The sequence below is a fragment of the Falco biarmicus genome, chromosome 4 (assembly GCF_023638135.1).
Source record: "Falco biarmicus isolate bFalBia1 chromosome 4, bFalBia1.pri, whole genome shotgun sequence".
In the NCBI taxonomy this organism is placed as follows: Eukaryota; Metazoa; Chordata; class Aves; order Falconiformes; family Falconidae; genus Falco; species Falco biarmicus.
In genome coordinates, this window is record NC_079291.1 from 27271060 (window position 1) to 27294896 (window position 23837).

A 23837-nucleotide genomic window follows, 5' to 3' on the forward strand; every position below is an offset into this window, starting at 1 on the left:
TTATGCTGAAGTCTTCAGGACTCCTAGTGGCCCCCCAAAAATGTTACAAACGGTAACAGGTAGATAGATGGCTGACAGGAGGCTCAGCAGCAGTCAGCAGTGTGACCTGGAAGCCACGGGGGCAAACCCCGTCCTGGGGTGGACCAAACACAGCATAAATAGACCATAAGACAATTTTTCTCTCTTCTTTCTCTTTCTTGTTCTCATTCTATTTCACTTTCTCTTCTCTTTCTCCCCTTAACTTCCCTCTCCTCCTCTCAGTCTCTTCTGTTCTTTCTCTTCTCTTCATTCTCTTCTCTTTTGCTCTTTCTCTTTCACTTTCTTCTTTTCTTTCTCTTTCTCTCTTCTCTTCCTTTCTCTTCTTTCTCTTTTTCTTTCACTGTTTCTTTCTCTTTCTCTTTCTCTATTCTCTTCTCCTATCTTCTTGCTCTTTTTCTCCTCTTTCTTTTTCTCTTTCAGTTTCTCTTTCTCTTTCTTTCTTTCTCTTTCTCTCTCTTCCTCTTTGTATTTAAATTTCTATTTATCTTCTTTCTTCCTTTCCCACCCCTCCTCGCCCCTCTTCTGTCCCCTTCTCTCCCCTCCTCCCCCCTCCTCTCCCCTCTTCTTCTATTCTCATCTCTAAATTTCTATTTGTCTTCTCTTATTTTCTTTCTCATTTCCTCTTGAATTAAGAAAAATTTCTTAATTTCACCTTCTCTTTCTCTCTCTCTTACTCACTCTTTCTCTTTCTTGTTCTATTTAACTTTCTTTCTATACTTTCTCTTTCTTCCCTTCCCTTACCTCCCCTTGTCTCTCATCGTCTGTTCTATTCTCTCTCTACTCTTCTTTCTCTCTCTTTCTCATTTTCTCTTCTTTCATTTTTTTTCTTCTCTTCCTTTCTCTTCTCTTTCCCTTTCTCTTCTTGTTCTCTTTTCCTCTTTCACTTTCTCCTTCTTTCTTTCGTTCATTAGAAAGTTAAATAAACTTTCTCTTTCTCTTCTTTCTCTCTCTTCCTTTCGCACCCCTCCTTGCCCCTCCTCTCTTCTCTTGCCTTCTCTCACTTCTTAATCTTTTTCTTTCTTGTTCTATTTCACTTTCCCTTTCTCTTCTTTATCTTCCTTCCCTTCACTTCCCTCTCCTCCTTTCTCATCTTCTATTCTTTCTCTTCTCTGCTTTCCTTTGTATTCTCTTCTCCTTTTTCTTTTTCTCTTTCACTTTCACTTTCTTTCTCACTTTCTCTTTCTCTATTTCACTTTCTCTTTCCCTTATTTTTCTCCCCTCCCTTCCCCGCCAATCCCACTCTCCTCTCCTCCCCTCTCCTCCCCTCTCCTCTACTCCCCTTTCCTCCCCTCCCCCTCCCCTCTCCTCTCCTCTACTCCCCTCTCCTCCCCTCCCCTCCCCTCTCTTTCACTGTCTCTCTTTTTCTTTCTTTTTCTTATCTTTTTTTCTCTTTTGCTCTCTCTTTCTTTCTCTTTTTCTATTTCACTTTCTCTTTCTTGAATTTCTCATTCTCTCTTCTTTTTCTCATTCTCTTTTCCCCTTACTCTTTCATTTTGCCTTCTCTTTGTTCTCTTTCTCTTTCTCTTCTTTTTCTTCCCTTCCCTCCTCACCCTTCCTCTCTCATCTTCTCTTCTTTCCCTTCTTTCTTCTTCTTTTCTCTTTATCTTTCACTTTCTCTTCTTCCTCTTTCTCCCTTCCCCTCCTCTCTCCTCTTCTATTCTTTCTCTTCTCTTTCTCTTATCTTCTTTTTCTTTTTCACTTCCTTTTCTCTTTCTCTCTCTTTGTTTCACTTTTTTCTTCTTTCTCTTTCTTCCCTTCACACCCCTCCCCTCCCCACCTCTTTTTCTTCTCTTTCTATGTCACTTTCTATTTCTCTGCTTTCTTTTTTCTCTCCCTCTTTCTCTTTTTCTCTTCTTTCTTTTTTCTCTTTCTATATCACTTTCTTATTCTCTCCTTTCTTCTTCTTCCCTTCACACCCCTCCCCTCCTCTCTCATCGTCTCTTCTCTTGTTTCTCTTCTCAACTCAGCTCTTCTCCTTTTTCTCTTCTCTTCCTCTTTCTCTCTTAATTTCTCCTTCTTTCCATTTCTCTTTAATTTCTCCTTCTTTCCAATTCTCCTTATTTCTCTTTCACTTTCTCTTTCTCTTATTTCTCTTTCGTCCCTTCCCTGTCCTGCCATCCCCTCCCGTCCCCTCCTCTCTCGTCTTGTTCTTTCTTTTCTCTCTTCTTTCTCTTCTCTTCTCTTCTTCTGTCTTCTTTTCTTTCTTTCTCTTTCTCTCTTTTCTTTCGTCCCTTCCCTCCACTCCCCTCTCTCGTTTTCTCTTCTTTCCCTTGCCTTCTCTTTCTCTTTCTCTTCTTTTTTTCTCTTACTCTTATTTTTTTCCTTCTCTTTCCAATTTGCTTTTCTTTTTCTCTTTCTCTTTCTCTTTCTCTTTCACTTTCTCTTCTTTCTCTATTTCCTCTCCCCTTCCCTCCTCTCTCCTGTTATCTTTTTTCTCTTTTCTTCTTGCCTCTTTTTTTCTTCTTTCTTTTAATTTCTCCTTCTCTTTCTCTACCTCTTTGTATTTAACTTTCTCTTTCTTTTTTCTTCCCTTCACCTCCCTCCCCTCCCCTCCTCTCTCCTCTTCTTTCTCTTCTATTCTCTACTCTTTCTCCTGCTCTTCCTTCTCTTTCCCCCTCCCCTCCCCTCCCCTTCTCCTCCCCTTCTCCTCCCCTTCTCTTCCCCTTCTCCTCCCCTTCTCCTCCCCTTCTCTTCTCTTCTTCTCTTTTCTCTTTTCTATTCTCTTCTCTTCTGCTCTTTTCTCTTCTTCTCTTTTCTCTTTTCTCTTTTCTTTTTTCTCTTCTTCTCTTTTCTCTTTTCTATTTTCTCTCTCTCCTCTCTCCTCTCTCCTCTCTCCTCTCTCCTCTCTCCCCTCTCCCCTCTCCTCTCCTCTCCTCTCCTCTCTTCCTCTTTTTCTCTTTCTATATCTCTTTCTCCCTATCTCTCTTTCTCTTTCTCTTCTTTCTTTGTCCCCTCCCCTCTTCTCTCCTCTTCTTTCTCTTCTCTCCTTATTTCTCTGCTCTTCTTTTTATCTTCTCTTTCTCTTTCTCTTTCTCTTTCTTGCTTCTATTTCACTTTCTCTTCTTTCTTTCTTCCCTTCACAACCCTCCCCTCCTCCTCTCTCCTCTTCTCTTTTCTTCCTTTTAATTCTTCCTAAATAAAAATGGACTCTTGCACCAGAAATGAGTTGCCAAATCATTTGGGAGTTCAGAAGCCTTTGAGCATACAGAAGTATGGAAAGAACACGTTATGCTGAAGTCTTCAGGACTCCTAGTGGCCCCCCAAAAATGTTACAAACGGTAACAGGTAGATAGATGGCTGACAGGAGGCTCAGCAGCAGTCAGCAGTGTGACCTGGAAGCCACGGGGGCAAACCCCGTCCTGGGGTGGACCAAACACAGCATAAATAGACCATAAGACAATTTTTCTCTCTTCTTTCTCTTTCTTGTTCTCATTCTATTTCACTTTCTCTTCTCTTTCTCCCCTTAACTTCCCTCTCCTCCTCTCAGTCTCTTCTGTTCTTTCTCTTCTCTTCATTCTCTTCTCTTTTGCTCTTTCTCTTTCACTTTCTTCTTTTCTTTCTCTTTCTCTCTTCTCTTCCTTTCTCTTCTTTCTCTTTTTCTTTCACTGTTTCTTTCTCTTTCTCTTTCTCTATTCTCTTCTCCTATCTTCTTGCTCTTTTTCTCCTCTTTCTTTTTCTCTTTCAGTTTCTCTTTCTCTTTCTTTCTTTCTCTTTCTCTCTCTTCCTCTTTGTATTTAAATTTCTATTTATCTTCTTTCTTCCTTTCCCACCCCTCCTCGCCCCTCTTCTGTCCCCTTCTCTCCCCTCCTCCCCCCTCCTCTCCCCTCTTCTTCTATTCTCATCTCTAAATTTCTATTTGTCTTCTCTTATTTTCTTTCTCATTTCCTCTTGAATTAAGAAAAATTTCTTAATTTCACCTTCTCTTTCTCTCTCTCTTACTCACTCTTTCTCTTTCTTGTTCTATTTAACTTTCTTTCTATACTTTCTCTTTCTTCCCTTCCCTTACCTCCCCTTGTCTCTCATCGTCTGTTCTATTCTCTCTCTACTCTTCTTTCTCTCTCTTTCTCATTTTCTCTTCTTTCATTTTTTTTCTTCTCTTCCTTTCTCTTCTCTTTCCCTTTCTCTTCTTGTTCTCTTTTCCTCTTTCACTTTCTCCTTCTTTCTTTCGTTCATTAGAAAGTTAAATAAACTTTCTCTTTCTCTTCTTTCTCTCTCTTCCTTTCGCACCCCTCCTTGCCCCTCCTCTCTTCTCTTGCCTTCTCTCACTTCTTAATCTTTTTCTTTCTTGTTCTATTTCACTTTCCCTTTCTCTTCTTTATCTTCCTTCCCTTCACTTCCCTCTCCTCCTTTCTCATCTTCTATTCTTTCTCTTCTCTGCTTTCCTTTGTATTCTCTTCTCCTTTTTCTTTTTCTCTTTCACTTTCACTTTCTTTCTCACTTTCTCTTTCTCTATTTCACTTTCTCTTTCCCTTATTTTTCTCCCCTCCCTTCCCCGCCAATCCCACTCTCCTCTCCTCCCCTCTCCTCCCCTCTCCTCTACTCCCCTTTCCTCCCCTCCCCCTCCCCTCTCCTCCCCTCCCCCTCCCCTCTCCTCTCCTCTACTCCCCTCTCCTCCCCTCCCCTCCCCTCTCTTTCACTGTCTCTCTTTTTCTTTCTTTTTCTTATCTTTTTTTCTCTTTTGCTCTCTCTTTCTTTCTCTTTTTCTATTTCACTTTCTCTTTCTTGAATTTCTCATTCTCTCTTCTTTTTCTCATTCTCTTTTCCCCTTACTCTTTCATTTTGCCTTCTCTTTGTTCTCTTTCTCTTTCTCTTCTTTTTCTTCCCTTCCCTCCTCACCCTTCCTCTCTCATCGTCTCTTCTTTCCCTTCTTTCTTCTTCTTTTCTCTTTATCTTTCACTTTCTCTTCTTCCTCTTTCTCCCTTCCCCTCCTCTCTCCTCTTCTATTCTTTCTCTTCTCTTTCTCTTATCTTCTTTTTCTTTTTCACTTCCTTTTCTCTTTCTCTCTCTTTGTTTCACTTTTTTCTTCTTTCTCTTTCTTCCCTTCACACCCCTCCCCTCCCCACCTCTTTTTCTTCTCTTTCTATTTCACTTTCTATTTCTCTGCTTTCTTTTTTCTCTCCCTCTTTCTCTTTTTTCTCTTCTTTCTTTTTTCTCTTTCTATATCACTTTCTTATTCTCTCCTTTCTTCTTCTTCCCTTCACACCCCTCCCCTCCTCTCTCATCGTCTCTTCTCTTGTTTCTCTTCTCAACTCAGCTCTTCTCCTTTTTCTCTTCTCTTCCTCTTTCTCTCTTAATTTCTCCTTCTTTCCATTTCTCTTTAATTTCTCCTTCTTTCCAATTCTCCTTATTTCTCTTTCACTTTCTCTTTCTCTTATTTCTCTTTCGTCCCTTCCCTGTCCTGCCATCCCCTCCCGTCCCCTCCTCTCTCGTCTTGTTCTTTCTTTTCTCTCTTCTTTCTCTTCTCTTCTTCTGTCTTCTTTTCTTTCTTTCTCTTTCTCTCTTTTCTTTCGTCCCTTCCCTCCACTCCCCTCTCTCGTTTTCTCTTCTTTCCCTTGCCTTCTCTTTCTCTTTCTCTTCTTTTTTTTCTCTTACTCTTATTTTTTCCTTCTCTTTCCAATTTGCTTTTCTTTTTCTCTTTCTCTTTCTCTTTCTCTTTCTCTTTCACTTTCTCTTCTTTCTCTATTTCCTCTCCCCTTCCCTCCTCTCTCCTGTTATCTTTTTTCTCTTTTCTTCTTGCCTCTTTTTTTCTTCTTTCTTTTAATTTCTCCTTCTCTTTCTCTACCTCTTTGTATTTAACTTTCTCTTTCTTTTTTCTTCCCTTCACCTCCCTCCCCTCCCCTCCTCTCTCCTCTTCTTTCTCTTCTATTCTCTACTCTTTCTCCTGCTCTTCCTTCTCTTTCCCCCTCCCCTCCCCTCCCCTTCTCCTCCCCTTCTCTTCCCCTTCTCCTCCCCTTCTCCTCCCCTTCTCTTCTCTTCTTCTCTTTTCTCTTTTCTATTCTCTTCTCTTCTGCTCTTTTCTCTTCTTCTCTTTTCTCTTTTTTCTTTTTTCTCTTCTTCTCTTTTCTCTTTTCTATTTTCTCTCTCTCCTCTCTCCTCTCTCCTCTCTCCTCTCTCCTCTCTCCCCTCTCCTCTCCTCTCCTCTCTTCCTCTTTTTCTCTTTCTATATCTCTTTCTCCCTATCTCTCTTTCTCTTTCTCTTCTTTCTTTGTCCCCTCCCCTCTTCTCTCCTCTTCTTTCTCTTCTCTCCTTATTTCTCTGCTCTTCTTTTTATCTTCTCTTTCTCTTTCTCTTTCTCTTTCTTGCTTCTATTTCACTTTCTCTTCTTTCTTTCTTCCCTTCACAACCCTCCCCTCCTCCTCTCTCCTCTTCTCTTTTCTTCCTTTTAATTCTTCCTAAATAAAAATGGACTCTTGCACCAGAAATGAGTTGCCAAATCATTTGGGAGTTCAGAAGCCTTTGAGCATACAGAAGTATGGAAAGAACACGTTATGCTGAAGTCTTCAGGACTCCTAGTGGCCCCCCAAAAATGTTACAAACGGTAACAGGTAGATAGATGGCTGACAGGAGGCTCAGCAGCAGTCAGCAGTGTGACCTGGAAGCCACGGGGGCAAACCCCGTCCTGGGGTGGACCAAACACAGCATAAATAGACCATAAGACAATTTTTCTCTCTTCTTTCTCTTTCTTGTTCTCATTCTATTTCACTTTCTCTTCTCTTTCTCCCCTTAACTTCCCTCTCCTCCTCTCAGTCTCTTCTGTTCTTTCTCTTCTCTTCATTCTCTTCTCTTTTGCTCTTTCTCTTTCACTTTCTTCTTTTCTTTCTCTTTCTCTCTTCTCTTCCTTTCTCTTCTTTCTCTTTTTCTTTCACTGTTTCTTTCTCTTTCTCTTTCTCTATTCTCTTCTCCTATCTTCTTGCTCTTTTTCTCCTCTTTCTTTTTCTCTTTCAGTTTCTCTTTCTCTTTCTTTCTTTCTCTTTCTCTCTCTTCCTCTTTGTATTTAAATTTCTATTTATCTTCTTTCTTCCTTTCCCACCCCTCCTCGCCCCTCTTCTGTCCCCTTCTCTCCCCTCCTCCCCCCTCCTCTCCCCTCTTCTTCTATTCTCATCTCTAAATTTCTATTTGTCTTCTCTTATTTTCTTTCTCATTTCCTCTTGAATTAAGAAAAATTTCTTAATTTCACCTTCTCTTTCTCTCTCTCTTACTCACTCTTTCTCTTTCTTGTTCTATTTAACTTTCTTTCTATACTTTCTCTTTCTTCCCTTCCCTTACCTCCCCTTGTCTCTCATCGTCTGTTCTATTCTCTCTCTACTCTTCTTTCTCTCTCTTTCTCATTTTCTCTTCTTTCATTTTTTTTCTTCTCTTCCTTTCTCTTCTCTTTCCCTTTCTCTTCTTGTTCTCTTTTCCTCTTTCACTTTCTCCTTCTTTCTTTCGTTCATTAGAAAGTTAAATAAACTTTCTCTTTCTCTTCTTTCTCTCTCTTCCTTTCGCACCCCTCCTTGCCCCTCCTCTCTTCTCTTGCCTTCTCTCACTTCTTAATCTTTTTCTTTCTTGTTCTATTTCACTTTCCCTTTCTCTTCTTTATCTTCCTTCCCTTCACTTCCCTCTCCTCCTTTCTCATCTTCTATTCTTTCTCTTCTCTGCTTTCCTTTGTATTCTCTTCTCCTTTTTCTTTTTCTCTTTCACTTTCACTTTCTTTCTCACTTTCTCTTTCTCTATTTCACTTTCTCTTTCCCTTATTTTTCTCCCCTCCCTTCCCCGCCAATCCCACTCTCCTCTCCTCCCCTCTCCTCCCCTCTCCTCTACTCCCCTTTCCTCCCCTCCCCCTCCCCTCTCCTCCCCTCCCCCTCCCCTCTCCTCTCCTCTACTCCCCTCTCCTCCCCTCCCCTCCCCTCTCTTTCACTGTCTCTCTTTTTCTTTCTTTTTCTTATCTTTTTTTCTCTTTTGCTCTCTCTTTCTTTCTCTTTTTCTATTTCACTTTCTCTTTCTTGAATTTCTCATTCTCTCTTCTTTTTCTCATTCTCTTTTCCCCTTACTCTTTCATTTTGCCTTCTCTTTGTTCTCTTTCTCTTTCTCTTCTTTTTCTTCCCTTCCCTCCTCACCCTTCCTCTCTCATCTTCTCTTCTTTCCCTTCTTTCTTCTTCTTTTCTCTTTATCTTTCACTTTCTCTTCTTCCTCTTTCTCCCTTCCCCTCCTCTCTCCTCTTCTATTCTTTCTCTTCTCTTTCTCTTATCTTCTTTTTCTTTTTCACTTCCTTTTCTCTTTCTCTCTCTTTGTTTCACTTTTTTCTTCTTTCTCTTTCTTCCCTTCACACCCCTCCCCTCCCCACCTCTTTTTCTTCTCTTTCTATTTCACTTTCTATTTCTCTGCTTTCTTTTTTCTCTCCCTCTTTCTCTTTTCTCTTTCTATATCACTTTCTTATTCTCTCCTTTCTTCTTCTTCCCTTCACACCCCTCCCCTCCTCTCTCATCGTCTCTTCTCTTGTTTCTCTTCTCAACTCAGCTCTTCTCCTTTTTCTCTTCTCTTCCTCTTTCTCTCTTAATTTCTCCTTCTTTCCATTTCTCTTTAATTTCTCCTTCTTTCCAATTCTCCTTATTTCTCTTTCACTTTCTCTTTCTCTTATTTCTCTTTCGTCCCTTCCCTGTCCTGCCATCCCCTCCCGTCCCCTCCTCTCTCGTCTTGTTCTTCCTTTTCTCTCTTCTTTCTCTTCTCTTCTCTTCTTCTGTCTTCTTTTCTTTCTTTCTCTTTCTCTCTTTTCTTTCGTCCCTTCCCTCCACTCCCCTCTCTCGTTTTCTCTTCTTTCCCTTGCCTTCTCTTTCTCTTTCTCTTCTTTTTTTTCTCTTACTCTTATTTTTTCCTTCTCTTTCCAATTTGCTTTTCTTTTTCTCTTTCTCTTTCTCTTTCTCTTTCACTTTCTCTTCTTTCTCTATTTCCTCTCCCCTTCCCTCCTCTCTCCTGTTATCTTTTTTCTCTTTTCTTCTTGCCTCTTTTTTCTTCTTTCTTTTAATTTCTCCTTCTCTTTCTCTACCTCTTTGTATTTAACTTTCTCTTTCTTTTTTCTTCCCTTCACCTCCCTCCCCTCCCCTCCTCTCTCCTCTTCTTTCTCTTCTATTCTCTACTCTTTCTCCTGCTCTTCCTTCTCTTTCCCCCTCCCCTCCCCTCCCCTTCTCCTCCCCTTCTCCTCCCCTTCTCTTCCCCTTCTCCTCCCCTTCTCCTCCCCTTCTCTTCTCTTCTTCTCTTTTCTCTTTTCTATTCTCTTCTCTTCTGCTCTTTTCTCTTCTTCTCTTTTCTCTTTTCTCTTTTCTTTTTTCTCTTCTTCTCTTTTCTCTTTTCTATTTTCTCTCTCTCCTCTCTCCTCTCTCCTCTCTCCTCTCTCCTCTCTCCCCTCTCCCCTCTCCTCTCCTCTCCTCTCCTCTCTTCCTCTTTTTCTCTTTCTATATCTCTTTCTCCCTATCTCTCTTTCTCTTTCTCTTCTTTCTTTGTCCCCTCCCCTCTTCTCTCCTCTTCTTTCTCTTCTCTCCTTATTTCTCTGCTCTTCTTTTTATCTTCTCTTTCTCTTTCTCTTTCTCTTTCTTGCTTCTATTTCACTTTCTCTTCTTTCTTTCTTCCCTTCACAACCCTCCCCTCCTCCTCTCTCCTCTTCTCTTTTCTTCCTTTTAATTCTTCCTAAATAAAAATGGACTCTTGCACCAGAAATGAGTTGCCAAATCATTTGGGAGTTCAGAAGCCTTTGAGCATACAGAAGTATGGAAAGAACACGTTATGCTGAAGTCTTCAGGACTCCTAGTGGCCCCCCAAAAATGTTACAAACGGTAACAGGTAGATAGATGGCTGACAGGAGGCTCAGCAGCAGTCAGCAGTGTGACCTGGAAGCCACGGGGGCAAACCCCGTCCTGGGGTGGACCAAACACAGCATAAATAGACCATAAGACAATTTTTCTCTCTTCTTTCTCTTTCTTGTTCTCATTCTATTTCACTTTCTCTTCTCTTTCTCCCCTTAACTTCCCTCTCCTCCTCTCAGTCTCTTCTGTTCTTTCTCTTCTCTTCATTCTCTTCTCTTTTGCTCTTTCTCTTTCACTTTCTTCTTTTCTTTCTCTTTCTCTCTTCTCTTCCTTTCTCTTCTTTCTCTTTTTCTTTCACTGTTTCTTTCTCTTTCTCTTTCTCTATTCTCTTCTCCTATCTTCTTGCTCTTTTTCTCCTCTTTCTTTTTCTCTTTCAGTTTCTCTTTCTCTTTCTTTCTTTCTCTTTCTCTCTCTTCCTCTTTGTATTTAAATTTCTATTTATCTTCTTTCTTCCTTTCCCACCCCTCCTCGCCCCTCTTCTGTCCCCTTCTCTCCCCTCCTCCCCCCTCCTCTCCCCTCTTCTTCTATTCTCATCTCTAAATTTCTATTTGTCTTCTCTTATTTTCTTTCTCATTTCCTCTTGAATTAAGAAAAATTTCTTAATTTCACCTTCTCTTTCTCTCTCTCTTACTCACTCTTTCTCTTTCTTGTTCTATTTAACTTTCTTTCTATACTTTCTCTTTCTTCCCTTCCCTTACCTCCCCTTGTCTCTCATCGTCTGTTCTATTCTCTCTCTACTCTTCTTTCTCTCTCTTTCTCATTTTCTCTTCTTTCATTTTTTTTCTTCTCTTCCTTTCTCTTCTCTTTCCCTTTCTCTTCTTGTTCTCTTTTCCTCTTTCACTTTCTCCTTCTTTCTTTCGTTCATTAGAAAGTTAAATAAACTTTCTCTTTCTCTTCTTTCTCTCTCTTCCTTTCGCACCCCTCCTTGCCCCTCCTCTCTTCTCTTGCCTTCTCTCACTTCTTAATCTTTTTCTTTCTTGTTCTATTTCACTTTCCCTTTCTCTTCTTTATCTTCCTTCCCTTCACTTCCCTCTCCTCCTTTCTCATCTTCTATTCTTTCTCTTCTCTGCTTTCCTTTGTATTCTCTTCTCCTTTTTCTTTTTCTCTTTCACTTTCACTTTCTTTCTCACTTTCTCTTTCTCTATTTCACTTTCTCTTTCCCTTATTTTTCTCCCCTCCCTTCCCCGCCAATCCCACTCTCCTCTCCTCCCCTCTCCTCCCCTCTCCTCTACTCCCCTCTCCTCCCCTCCCCCTCCCCTCTCCTCTCCTCTACTCCCCTCTCCTCCCCTCCCCTCCCCTCTCTTTCACTGTCTCTCTTTTTCTTTCTTTTTCTTATCTTTTTTTCTCTTTTGCTCTCTCTTTCTTTCTCTTTTTCTATTTCACTTTCTCTTTCTTGAATTTCTCATTCTCTCTTCTTTTTCTCATTCTCTTTTCCCCTTACTCTTTCATTTTGCCTTCTCTTTGTTCTCTTTCTCTTTCTCTTCTTTTTCTTCCCTTCCCTCCTCACCCTTCCTCTCTCATCTTCTCTTCTTTCCCTTCTTTCTTCTTCTTTTCTCTTTATCTTTCACTTTCTCTTCTTCCTCTTTCTCCCTTCCCCTCCTCTCTCCTCTTCTATTCTTTCTCTTCTCTTTCTCTTATCTTCTTTTTCTTTTTCACTTCCTTTTCTCTTTCTCTCTCTTTGTTTCACTTTTTTCTTCTTTCTCTTTCTTCCCTTCACACCCCTCCCCTCCCCACCTCTTTTTCTTCTCTTTCTATGTCACTTTCTATTTCTCTGCTTTCTTTTTTCTCTCCCTCTTTCTCTTTTTTCTCTTCTTTCTTTTTTCTCTTTCTATATCACTTTCTTATTCTCTCCTTTCTTCTTCTTCCCTTCACACCCCTCCCCTCCTCTCTCATCGTCTCTTCTCTTGTTTCTCTTCTCAACTCAGCTCTTCTCCTTTTTCTCTTCTCTTCCTCTTTCTCTCTTAATTTCTCCTTCTTTCCATTTCTCTTTAATTTCTCCTTCTTTCCAATTCTCCTTATTTCTCTTTCACTTTCTCTTTCTCTTATTTCTCTTTCGTCCCTTCCCTGTCCTGCCATCCCCTCCCGTCCCCTCCTCTCTCGTCTTGTTCTTTCTTTTCTCTCTTCTTTCTCTTCTCTTCTCTTCTTCTGTCTTCTTTTCTTTCTTTCTCTTTCTCTCTTTTCTTTCGTCCCTTCCCTCCACTCCCCTCTCTCGTTTTCTCTTCTTTCCCTTGCCTTCTCTTTCTCTTTCTCTTCTTTTTTTTCTCTTACTCTTATTTTTTCCTTCTCTTTCCAATTTGCTTTTCTTTTTCTCTTTCTCTTTCTCTTTCTCTTTCACTTTCTCTTCTTTCTCTATTTCCTCTCCCCTTCCCTCCTCTCTCCTGTTATCTTTTTTCTCTTTTCTTCTTGCCTCTTTTTTTCTTCTTTCTTTTAATTTCTCCTTCTCTTTCTCTACCTCTTTGTATTTAACTTTCTCTTTCTTTTTTCTTCCCTTCACCTCCCTCCCCTCCCCTCCTCTCTCCTCTTCTTTCTCTTCTATTCTCTACTCTTTCTCCTGCTCTTCCTTCTCTTTCCCCCTCCCCTCCCCTCCCCTTCTCCTCCCCTTCTCCTCCCCTTCTCTTCCCCTTCTCCTCCCCTTCTCCTCCCCTTCTCTTCTCTTCTTCTCTTTTCTCTTTTCTATTCTCTTCTCTTCTGCTCTTTTCTCTTCTTCTCTTTTCTCTTTTCTCTTTTCTTTTTTCTCTTCTTCTCTTTTCTCTTTTCTATTTTCTCTCTCTCCTCTCTCCTCTCTCCTCTCTCCTCTCTCCTCTCTCCCCTCTCCCCTCTCCTCTCCTCTCCTCTCCTCTCTTCCTCTTTTTCTCTTTCTATATCTCTTTCTCCCTATCTCTCTTTCTCTTTCTCTTCTTTCTTTGTCCCCTCCCCTCTTCTCTCCTCTTCTTTCTCTTCTCTCCTTATTTCTCTGCTCTTCTTTTTATCTTCTCTTTCTCTTTCTCTTTCTCTTTCTTGCTTCTATTTCACTTTCTCTTCTTTCTTTCTTCCCTTCACAACCCTCCCCTCCTCCTCTCTCCTCTTCTCTTTTCTTCCTTTTAATTCTTCCTAAATAAAAATGGACTCTTGCACCAGAAATGAGTTGCCAAATCATTTGGGAGTTCAGAAGCCTTTGAGCATACAGAAGTATGGAAAGAACACGTTATGCTGAAGTCTTCAGGACTCCTAGTGGCCCCCCAAAAATGTTACAAACGGTAACAGGTAGATAGATGGCTGACAGGAGGCTCAGCAGCAGTCAGCAGTGTGACCTGGAAGCCACGGGGGCAAACCCCGTCCTGGGGTGGACCAAACACAGCATAAATAGACCATAAGACAATTTTTCTCTCTTCTTTCTCTTTCTTGTTCTCATTCTATTTCACTTTCTCTTCTCTTTCTCCCCTTAACTTCCCTCTCCTCCTCTCAGTCTCTTCTGTTCTTTCTCTTCTCTTCATTCTCTTCTCTTTTGCTCTTTCTCTTTCACTTTCTTCTTTTCTTTCTCTTTCTCTCTTCTCTTCCTTTCTCTTCTTTCTCTTTTTCTTTCACTGTTTCTTTCTCTTTCTCTTTCTCTATTCTCTTCTCCTATCTTCTTGCTCTTTTTCTCCTCTTTCTTTTTCTCTTTCAGTTTCTCTTTCTCTTTCTTTCTTTCTCTTTCTCTCTCTTCCTCTTTGTATTTAAATTTCTATTTATCTTCTTTCTTCCTTTCCCACCCCTCCTCGCCCCTCTTCTGTCCCCTTCTCTCCCCTCCTCCCCCCTCCTCTCCCCTCTTCTTCTATTCTCATCTCTAAATTTCTATTTGTCTTCTCTTATTTTCTTTCTCATTTCCTCTTGAATTAAGAAAAATTTCTTAATTTCACCTTCTCTTTCTCTCTCTCTTACTCACTCTTTCTCTTTCTTGTTCTATTTAACTTTCTTTCTATACTTTCTCTTTCTTCCCTTCCCTTACCTCCCCTTGTCTCTCATCGTCTGTTCTATTCTCTCTCTACTCTTCTTTCTCTCTCTTTCTCATTTTCTCTTCTTTCATTTTTTTTCTTCTCTTCCTTTCTCTTCTCTTTCCCTTTCTCTTCTTGTTCTCTTTTCCTCTTTCACTTTCTCCTTCTTTCTTTCGTTCATTAGAAAGTTAAATAAACTTTCTCTTTCTCTTCTTTCTCTCTCTTCCTTTCGCACCCCTCCTTGCCCCTCCTCTCTTCTCTTGCCTTCTCTCACTTCTTAATCTTTTTCTTTCTTGTTCTATTTCACTTTCCCTTTCTCTTCTTTATCTTCCTTCCCTTCACTTCCCTCTCCTCCTTTCTCATCTTCTATTCTTTCTCTTCTCTGCTTTCCTTTGTATTCTCTTCTCCTTTTTCTTTTTCTCTTTCACTTTCACTTTCTTTCTCACTTTCTCTTTCTCTATTTCACTTTCTCTTTCCCTTATTTTTCTCCCCTCCCTTCCCCGCCAATCCCACTCTCCTCTCCTCCCCTCTCCTCCCCTCTCCTCTACTCCCCTTTCCTCCCCTCCCCCTCCCCTCTCCTCTCCTCTACTCCCCTCTCCTCCCCTCCCCTCCCCTCTCTTTCACTGTCTCTCTTTTTCTTTCTTTTTCTTATCTTTTTTTCTCTTTTGCTCTCTCTTTCTTTCTCTTTTTCTATTTCACTTTCTCTTTCTTGAATTTCTCATTCTCTCTTCTTTTTCTCATTCTCTTTTCCCCTTACTCTTTCATTTTGCCTTCTCTTTGTTCTCTTTCTCTTTCTCTTCTTTTTCTTCCCTTCCCTCCTCACCCTTCCTCTCTCATCTTCTCTTCTTTCCCTTCTTTCTTCTTCTTTTCTCTTTATCTTTCACTTTCTCTTCTTCCTCTTTCTCCCTTCCCCTCCTCTCTCCTCTTCTATTCTTTCTCTTCTCTTTCTCTTATCTTCTTTTTCTTTTTCACTTCCTTTTCTCTTTCTCTCTCTTTGTTTCACTTTTTTCTTCTTTCTCTTTCTTCCCTTCACACCCCTCCCCTCCCCACCTCTTTTTCTTCTCTTTCTATTTCACTTTCTATTTCTCTGCTTTCTTTTTTCTCTCCCTCTTTCTCTTTTTTCTCTTCTTTCTTTTTTCTCTTTCTATATCACTTTCTTATTCTCTCCTTTCTTCTTCTTCCCTTCACACCCCTCCCCTCCTCTCTCATCGTCTCTTCTCTTGTTTCTCTTCTCAACTCAGCTCTTCTCCTTTTTCTCTTCTCTTCCTCTTTCTCTCTTAATTTCTCCTTCTTTCCATTTCTCTTTAATTTCTCCTTCTTTCCAATTCTCCTTATTTCTCTTTCACTTTCTCTTTCTCTTATTTCTCTTTCGTCCCTTCCCTGTCCTGCCATCCCCTCCCGTCCCCTCCTCTCTCGTCTTGTTCTTTCTTTTCTCTCTTCTTTCTCTTCTCTTCTCTTCTTCTGTCTTCTTTTCTTTCTTTCTCTTTCTCTCTTTTCTTTCGTCCCTTCCCTCCACTCCCCTCTCTCGTTTTCTCTTCTTTCCCTTGCCTTCTCTTTCTCTTTCTCTTCTTTTTTTTCTCTTACTCTTATTTTTTCCTTCTCTTTCCAATTTGCTTTTCTTTTTCTCTTTCTCTTTCTCTTTCTCTTTCACTTTCTCTTCTTTCTCTATTTCCTCTCCCCTTCCCTCCTCTCTCCTGTTATCTTTTTTCTCTTTTCTTCTTGCCTCTTTTTTTCTTCTTTCTTTTAATTTCTCCTTCTCTTTCTCTACCTCTTTGTATTTAACTTTCTCTTTCTTTTTTCTTCCCTTCACCTCCCTCCCCTCCCCTCCTCTCTCCTCTTCTTTCTCTTCTATTCTCTACTCTTTCTCCTGCTCTTCCTTCTCTTTCCCCCTCCCCTCCCCTCCCCTTCTCCTCCCCTTCTCCTCCCCTTCTCTTCCCCTTCTCCTCCCCTTCTCCTCCCCTTCTCTTCTCTTCTTCTCTTTTCTCTTTTCTATTCTCTTCTCTTCTGCTCTTTTCTCTTCTTCTCTTTTCTCTTTTCTATTTTCTCTCTCTCCTCTCTCCTCTCTCCTCTCTCCTCTCTCCTCTCTCCCCTCTCCTCTCCTCTCCTCTCTTCCTCTTTTTCTCTTTCTATATCTCTTTCTCCCTATCTCTCTTTCTCTTTCTCTTCTTTCTTTGTCCCCTCCCCTCTTCTCTCCTCTTCTTTCTCTTCTCTCCTTATTTCTCTGCTCTTCTTTTTATCTTCTCTTTCTCTTTCTCTTTCTTGCTTCTATTTCACTTTCTCTTCTTTCTTTCTTCCCTTCACAACCCTCCCCTCCTCCTCTCTCCTTTCTCTTTTCTTCCTTTTTCTCCCCTTTTCTCTTCTCTTCTTTTCTTATTTCTCAGTTCTGTTCTATTCTTTCTTTTCTCATTTTCTTTTTCTCTTTTTCTTTCTCTTTCGCTTTCTCTCTCTCTCTTCTTTCCCTTTTTCTTTCTCTTTTTTCTCTTTCTCCCCTCCCCTTCCCTTCCCATCCCTTCCTCTCTCCCTCCTCTACCCTACTCTCCCCTACTCTTTCTCCTTCTCTGTCTCCCTCTCTGTCTCTTTTTCTCTTTCTTTGGCCTCAAGATTATGAGAACAGCAGTACTCCCTCAGAGCAGAGGTCCATTTGGTGCAACACTCCATCTCCAAAACAGCCAAGCACACTTTCCAAAGCGTAGCCAGCGAGCAGTGCAGCTCTACTTGTGCCAAGGTCCATGGGGTGCTCATAGGCCTCGGTGGCTGGGACTGGCCTCCCCTGGGACCCCCAGCGCCCCCATCTCCTGCCAAGGGCTCAGGCAACGTGTCTCAGCTCAGCCTGTGCCGTAAGTCCCTGCCGGAGCCATGCTCTAGGTGTGCCCGTGCCTGCACCTGTCCTGGCTGGGCCTGGGCCCTGCCCTGCAGAGAGCTGCTCTGCTGGAGGGACCCTCAGACCCCACTCACAGCTTCTCACGTAGAGCTCCAGGCACATCGCAGTGGGACGGTTCTGTTCCCTTCTGTTCCCGGTGTTCACCGTGGGCTGAATATCAACAAGACTGTTTTGCAGAGCTGGCTCCTGCCAAGGCTTGCGATGGGCAAGAGAGCCAGAGCGCCAGGGCACGGGGGTGCCTCGGGGGTGCGAGGGCAGCGGGCAAGAACCTGGCCGAAAGGGCCCCGAGGAGCCCTGGCCAGGGGCTGTGCTCAGTGCTACCGAGGAAAAGCAGCAACCCGCGGGGGCCACGCTGGGGGCCCCCTGGGAGCCTCGAAAGCTTCCTCCCCCCGCATGTGGGGCACGAGGCCACCTTCGTGGGGCACCAGCAGCAGGCACCTGGCCAGAATGGCCCAAAGGAGCCCTGGCCAGGGGCCCTGCGCGGTGCTGCAGAGGCAGGCAAAAAACCCCGGGCAGGGACACTTGCTCGCCCACCGCGGGGGAAAAAAAGCCTTCCTCCCCCCAGCTGCGGGGCACGAGAGGCCACCTTCGTGGGGCACCAGCAGCAGGCGGTGACCTGGCCCAAGGGATCACAGGAGCCCTGACAAGTGGTCGCGCTCAGTGCTGCAGAGGAAGGCAAAAAACCCCCGGGGGCCAGTGCCAATGTGCCCCGGGGGAAAATTCCTTCCTGACCCCAGGCAGCGCTGGCGATCGGCTGTTCCCTGAGCACGTGAGCGGGACCGGCCTCCTCGTCCCACGGGCCGGGCACGCCTCCCGGGAGATGCCCCAGCCCTCTTCTCCCTCAGCCCGGAGCCACCTCAGGGGCTTCCAAGAGTGACCAAACACCCCTGGCCTGATCGACCTGGGGGACAAGAATCCTTCCCGTGCCTGGCAGGGCACCAGTGGGTGCTCCAAAGCTCTGGGACCCCTGGCAATATCTCTGCATCCCATAACTCACGGCCACTGCTCCTGGCTCCACAGGGATGAAGTCGGTGAGCTCTGCAGCGCTCCTCAAGAAGGCATTCCCTTGGTGGTGCCATGGCTGTCCAGCTGAGAAGGATTTCCAGACCTCAGATGAGCTTTGAATGTGGCCCTGCTAGCAGCTTCGTCCAGGCTCCAGCCTTCCTCCCTCAGCCCCCGGGGAATCCCACCGGCCCCTCCAGGCCTTCCTCTCGGGTGTCTTCAGGCCGGTGCCAGGCCAGCTCTGGACAGGGGACACTGGACGAGGCCCCTTTTATACTCCCCCGGGGCACTGTGACTGCTGCGTTGCCAGGTGATGGCATTGTGACACGGGTGACAAAGGGGTGACACAGCCCCCCAGGTGCCACCCTGTCCCCCGCCCAGCCCCCCTGGGAGGAAGGGCTTTGGGGTGCCGGCCTGAGGCAGCCCCTGTGCCCAGCAGGCCCGGGGCGCTGTCCCTGCCCTTGGTGGCCATGCACGGGGCACAGCTGCTGGGCGTCCCTGACACCTCCTCTGCCACTGGGCTCCCGAGGACAGACCCCGGGCTGTTCCTCCTCTCTCGGGCCGTGGCAGGGACCATCCCTGCAGCCCAGCGCCCACCCTGGGAGCTGCCCCCTCTGTGCGCCAGAGTTAACGTCCATGATGTCCCGCAGGCAGGAGGACGGGGCCTTGATCTGGCTGGGCACAAAGCCTGGGGTGTAAGAGGGGTGATTTGAGCAGCCACAGCCTGGAGGAAAGCCAGAGCATGACCAGAGCCCTAGGATGGGGTGGACGGTGCCAGCAGGCCGCCATGGAAATAAGACAGGCTGTGACAAACACGTGAGCAGAGGCTGCAACGGTGCGGTGGGAAGGTTGGTCATTTCCACACCTAGAACACCTGGATCCCTGCTGGAAGCACAGCCAGGCAAAGGATGACTCTTCCAAACTGGGAAAACAGCCCACTGCTGCTACTGCCATCGCATCCCCCTTCCCACCGAAACCGAGCTGTGCAGCTCCTCTGTTAATGACACCCACTGGCCGTGTTTACATGGGATACAAAATGCGCTTCAGCCCTGGGGGAAAACTTTCTCAGCTTGTTTGTGAGTTGAACCTTTCTGAGAGTTATTTGCCAACCTCACTTTGTGGGTGGATGTTCAGACCTTGCCTAGAACCCTGGAAAGTGTCTTTTTCCTTTAGGATTCAGTATATGGAGTCCTGAAAGAGTAAGGCAGGTACTGCTCTTGTCATTTTGTACATTGGTGCCCAAATTCTTCTGCACATTCAGATGATGCAAATAAGGGCGTTTATACCACAGACATTCGTTTCGTTTGTGAGGATGCTCAAGGTGAAAGAAAGGCTTTTGGTTCCCTCTGCTTGAACTTCGCAGGGATGCAGAGCTGCAGAATTTTCTCACCTTTCCTTACCAAGGCACTAACAAATGACATTTGCTACTACCCTGCTTATGGTGAGGTCTTCTTCTTGCAACGAAGTCCTGAATGATTTTGTGTTCTAGACCATCTTCTTTTTTGTTGAACTTCAGTAGCTCTTTTCCTCCTTTGTCCTTCATCCTTGATATTTTTCCTGAAAGTGATGGCAGCTCTCTTAGCCTTTGTCTTGCTTCTTCTAGTTGTCATTATCTTCTATAGGCCCACCATGCCCCTAATCAACTGCTTGTTTGCCTTCATCCCAGATGGAAATTGTCTTTCTTGAACCCCAGAAATAACAATTGTCCCTAGTGGTACAGGTGAGTTCTATTTTATTCTATAGTATTCTATTCTATTCTACTCTAGGAAACAGATAAGCTAATACCAGGAATCCTAGTTCATGAGAGTGGACTTTGAAGTGGATCACTGGTGACATCTGATTTATATGTTGTCTGATGAATGTCAGAATAGATTAGGTTTGGGGGGTTCTTTTCATTTTGGTGTGGAGCCATTGGCTGTTGGATTGAGGGGCGTGTTGCTGTTGGGAGTTATGTTGGTATACTGACCTGCAATTTGATCTAGGATCTTGCAAACCCCATTTACACCTGTGAGGAAAAAACAACATTCTCCAAACCAAAGACTGTACTATCAAAATAAATGAAACATTACAGGTTTTACAGTACAGGCAAGTAATTTCATATCTAGCCAGGAGGTCTTATTTTGTTCTCTTCTGCAGCTGGAGCTGCATTTATTAATAAGGTCTGTCACCTTATTATCTGAAGTCCTATAAATTTTAAATATTAATTCATGCAGTTTTATTTTTAGCCAAAGATCAGACTTTGCTTTCTGATGTTTTTTGTATGTGAATCAGGTCTTAGATATTCACATTACATTGTCTGAGTCCCTTGCATGATATTAGGAGTTGTAGTTTACATTCTATTAGTCACCCTTGGCTGCTTTGTCTTCATCTAGGCGTGGACCCAGAACTGTCTCACACCAGTGGTGTCTCTGAGGGAGGGTCTGGGATCTGCTAGATGTGATTGTTACTCTTCACTGCTTTCTAAATGTGAGTTTAGGGAGGAAGGGAGGGAGGGAGGGAAGAACTAGAGAAGACGACCTGTGATCTGTGCGAAGCTGAGAGGCCTGAGACTTAGGTTCAGGTCCCAGGTATGATAGAAAATTCCTCCATGACCTTTGGAACTGGATTTAGCTACACCTACCAGAGATCTTGCAATTCTGTGGCAATGCTCCCAAGCCACTTTAGGCACCAAGGAGAGGGCTACTATTCACACAGAACTCTCTTTAGGTTACTTAACCCTGAACTAAGAAATAGGGTCTCTTGCAGGCTGGAGTATCTTTCCTCAGTGCTGCACTGTATTTGTAAATATCCCCTGAGGTTCTCCATGCTTCAGCATTTCTCTGTGAAATCGTCCTTCCCTCATCACACATTTTTTGATGAACCACAGGGAGAGGTGCTATTTCTCATGCTACGTTTGGGTGGCACCTAACAATGGATGTCATAATCTCCAGCCAACAGTGTGATACAAATAAACAGGAGGAGTGATTTGCTATTATTTGCTTGTACTGCTCTAACAGCCAGAGATAGCAAACCAATTTTACACCCTTCAGAGTGAAAACATAGGTAAGCCTGCGGGTCGAATGATAAGATTGTAGATTGGATTAATCTTTCAGGAAGGATAGCAGGATGTGTATCACTTATTAGATATCTGAAGTGGTCTGGATGAATTGTCTTGTTCCAGAAGCAAGATAGATTAAAGGCAAAAAAACCAGGGAGGAAAACCAGACAGAATATCACTTGAACATCATAACGGTTCCATCAACAAGTCAGACCCCACTGGCTATAGCTCTCCTTCCCCAGAGCACCTGGCTGGCCTGTAAATCTTCCTGTGAGCTGTAAGAAGATGGGGCAGGAGCCAGTGGCACTGCTAGGTGCCTACTCGAGGAACCTCTGCAGGCTGGCATTTCTTAACAGGGGAAGAAAACATGCTGCACTGCCTTCTCAGTGAGCTCTGCCTCCAGCTTGCTGACCGAGCACTTTCCCCTGCCAAAAGCCACCTGTTCCCCTCTTTTTAGATGTTTTCACTTACTCACATTTTATACTGAAGGATGCACATTCAGTGAGACAATCTGATGCTGGTTCAGAAACTGGCATGACCGCCCACCCCAGCTATCCTGCCCCTTGTCCTCCTCCTCTCTGCTTCATGGTACTGTCAACCAAGTGTTCTGCTGATACAGAATCACAAACACAATGTCAAATAAAACAGAAGGGGAAGAGGTACAGCACTTGCCTTGTCAGTGCTGACCCATACAGCCTAACAACTGGTATAGCACACTCCTAAAACCCAACTACGCTTCCAGCCATTAATTGCCTGGTGCTCTACACCTAGTATTCTGAGGCATGCTGGAGGTTTGTTGACAGGGATTTGATTTTATTTTGAGCTCCTCTGGATTATAACCCAAATACTGTTGCTATAGTATGGACCCAAAGGTCACAAGGGCATGCTACAATTGTGAAAGATTAATGAGATGCTTCGTTAACCTTTCCACTTTTGCTACTTGGAAATATCTCATCTGTGTTATTTTCAGGAAAAGGAAGGAAAAAAAAAAAGTGTTAGTGAAAGGAAATAACATACACTGGTGTTATTAAAACACTTTTGTGTCAAGTGTTAGCACTGTTTTTATTTCGTCTTCTGTGCCTGCTTGTACCTTCCACTGATTTCTCCTTTCCCCACCTTCTCCTTCTCTCCAGCATGGCTCTCACATCCTTCTGAGAAAAACAGTGGCCTTCTCAGTGGTGGAGGGCAATCCCACCAACAGTGGTCTCACCAACAAACTACCCAAACCTCAGATTTTGTTCAAGGAAATCAGTACTCTCATGACTGTGTTTTTAATATTCTTTCATTTTGTGTCAGTTTTCCAACATCTCCCATGATTTAATGGTGACCTTAAAGGCAAGTTTATTGTAGGTAAAAGGAGAAAGGTAACTTCCTATTCATATAGCTGCTTTATGACTGCTCTAAAAGAGTACAAAACCAGCTCTAAAACACATATCTAAGAAGGAAGAATTTGCTTTCTGGGACAACCTATTCTGTATGGTAGGACAGTTTTAGACTATATTAAAGTTTTGTTACTGTACTGTAGTGAAGAAAATTAATAAATGAGAGAACCCACAATAATTACAACTTTAAGGCAAGTGGCTATTTTAATGTGATCAGATTTTGCCTTAGATAACTCATTACCTAGTTCTGGATTTAGTATTTTTTTGTCATACTGTACTTTGCATTTTTTAATAAGAATGAGAATTCAGTGGATCAAGCACTGTACACAACATTTTCCCAAAGTGCTAAATTGCTTTTTTGAATCTCTTAAATCTCATTGAAGCCTAGTAAGCCTCAGATTCTTAAATCATTTAGGTGTTCTGAAAACTCTCCTCTGGTTTATTCTCTTTAGGGCTTACAGTCCTACCTTTAAAAGCTAATAGTTTAAAATTAGACAAGATAGCAAAATAATTTATATGAACTTTATTTTATGGAGGGGAAAAGTCACAGACATATGAAAGGAGAAGCTTTCACACATGTCTAAGCGCGTCTTTAAAAGGGAACTTCCATCTTTTCCTGCCCTTCTGGGGTTTGTCCATGCCCACACTTGAATTGGGCAAAAGATGCCAGACCAAGTTGCTGTCACCAGAGTCCCTGCTGCCATGCTCACCAGCTGGTCCGCCTCTCCTCCGTAGTCAGTTTATCCTCCTCCACGTTAAGGAAGCATCCAACACAGTGACATTACAGTGCCCACAGCAAGGCTAGGAAGCACTGTAATCTCTGCAAAACTGGGAGCTTTGCCTTTTTTATTTGTTTATGGAACCCCATGCCTTCATTGGGGTTGTGTCAGTAATATATTGTGTTTTTATAAGTTTCTCTTTTCCTTCCACAAAAAGAGAATGAAGGAGGAAACGCTGGTGAACTGTGACTGCACAACATTGCTCTGTGCTCAGAAATGAACCTGGTCCTTCATGGGGAGAGAGGGGATTTGGAAAAGGCTGAGGAACTGCTCCCAGAGGTTCCCTGAACATGACTTCCCACTGGATGGGCACTGGGTGTAAATCACTGCCCTTGAACCTCACTCCTATGACAAGCTCCTGGCCCATCCATTCTGATTCAGCTGTGGTTGAATTGTCACATCCCAGAGATTTTCTTTTAATTTTAGGTTTTTAATTTGCTTTCAGATGTGGAGTATCTTCACTAATGAAAAACAACTCAACGCTGAGGTACCAGTTGGTGAAACCCAGTTAAGCTTGTGTAAGTTTCACCAAAGACTGTGGGTAAAATCCCAGCCTCACAGAAATGAACGCATGAAACTCCCATGAGGGAGGACAAGTCAGGCTGAGCTCTCATCCTGTAAGAACGTCAACAGCCCTTAGCAGCCTTTGCATTTGCCAGATGAAGTCCTAAATCTGCAGTTTCATGCAAAATCTACACCTATTACATAGATTAGTAATTCAGCTAGTACCCAACACATGTAACGTGTATTTGCTACCTGACAGAGGAGCATGGAGTCTGGAGAAAGGCTAATGTGCTCAAACATGAACCGAGGAGCCTTGCCAAGGCCTGCTGGAAATTCCCATCAATCGCCTTTAACTGGTGTGCCTTATCTCCCACTTCAGTGCTAGGACCTTTGTTCACCTTTTTTTGCTGTAAATATACCTTTTTCT